Genomic DNA, 1,985 nt, shown 5'->3' with positions numbered 1-1,985 from the left:
AAATTAATAACATTTAATAATATCATATATAGTCAATGCATCTTATATTACTTGATACAGGCATATAAGAGAAAAATATATTTGTTATACACACATACAAACACATATTCATAACAAATAAGGAGGAAAAACAACAATTATTGTCTTTATATCTGTATGTCATATGGTTATAGTTGGTGTTTATAGTACTCTCTTCTACACATTCTATATTCCCTTTGCCTTCAGCAAGCACCTCAGTTAGTCATGGAATCTTTACATGAAGAGGTGATCTACACTTTCATTCCTAAGGGTCTAAGCCATTAGTAGTCCTGCTTGGTTTGGGTTGCTGTAATTTTCCACTGATCTTAATCACAAGGCATGGTAATACAAAGAGATGCCCTAGTGCAGTGGTCGGCAAACTGCGGCTCACGAGCCACATGTGGCTCTTTGGCCCCTTGAGTGTGGCTCTTCCACAAAATACCACGCACAGGCGCGCATGTACAGTGCGATTGAAACTTTGTGGCCCATGCGCAGAAGTCAGTATTTTGTGGAAGAACCACACTCAAGGGGCCATAGAGCCGCATGTGGCTCGCAAGCCGCAGTTTGCCGACCACTGCGTGGATTCCAGACATACTCTTCCTCAATTCTACTGTGGATTACTAGCACAATTTCCCCTTGGTAGACAGACAGACATCCAAGCCAATGCTGTAACTCCCTTCTCCGGCTTTGATTTAGAGGCACAGGAGCGCAAATTTACCATTTTAATGGAATCATTGCTTTACCTATTGGTGGAAGTATTTCCTCCCTTGCAGCTATGACCTCTAGGCTAGCAGAGCATGAAGTCATGGAAATAGGAAGCAAACATTTTGTTGGTGAGTCTCTAGGGGTAATAGTAGGTGGTGCCATTTCCTTCCACCTTTTGCTTCCTGGCCTTGTGAATCCTGACAATGGGAGAAACAACACCATAAATTGGATACAGACTCAAAGCATATAGTCTTCCAGAAAACTTTGCTCCAGCACATTCTTCAAAAGTCCATTTCAACATTTCTTTAAGCCACTTCTTTAGGATGGTAAGGAGCATGGTAACACCAGTGAATTTCATGAGCGTGGGCCCACTGGTGCACTTCTTTTGCTATAGTTCCTTAAGCAGAAGCGAAGCTATGAAATACCACAACAGTGAATAAGTCATTCTGTTAGTCCACAGATGGTAGTGTTAGCAAAGGCATTTCATGTAGAGAAGATAAATCCATATTCAGAGTAAGCATCTGTTTCAGTAAGAACAATACACTGCCCTTCCCATGATGGAAGTGGTCCAACGTAATCAATCTACTACCACATAGCCAACTGATGAAGCTATAGGTAACTTACCTCCCCCCCGCAAAAAACAACAACAGATAAAGTTAATTCCCATATACAATTATAAAGAACAAAGAAACAAAGAAACAACCAACCAGCTCAATTGTAAAATATTTGCTTACATAGATGAAACCAAGTCCACCTAAACATTGCAAATACACATCTGAATGCAGAATTCAGTTTGAATTCATGGGTAGGTCTCTGTGTCTGCCCACATATCCAAGTCTGTGGGTTCCTCTGTGGGAAGGTCCAAATATTAATTACCTTTGTATACACATAGTTTCGCAATAAAGCCCGAAAAAAGGAATTTTTAAGGTGCTTATTGAACAAATAAATGAATATAATACATCTTATGGTGAAGCTAAACACTAATCTTGATTTCATATGATAAATCCTGACTCTAATTCACTCCTCTAATTATGTGAAATAATACTTCTCTGAGGTTGGATGGTTTTCAAATGAAAACTTGTATCAACCTCTCATATGTCAACACTTCCTAATATTGTCTGAAATAAAGTAGAATGATAACAAAGGCTGGAACATTGGAATATGATATTTATACCTTAGATAACATAAATAGGGCTGAACATTTAAATATTTCTTTTTCTGAGGAACTTCTAATAATAATCACATTATTAGAATGATCACCC

Source organism: Myotis myotis, unplaced genomic scaffold (genome assembly GCF_014108235.1).
Source record: "Myotis myotis isolate mMyoMyo1 unplaced genomic scaffold, mMyoMyo1.p scaffold_m19_p_1, whole genome shotgun sequence".
Lineage (NCBI taxonomy): Eukaryota > Metazoa > Chordata > Mammalia > Chiroptera > Vespertilionidae > Myotis > Myotis myotis.
The sequence above is the reverse complement of the archived record's forward strand: the minus strand, read 5'-3'. Positions refer to the sequence as shown.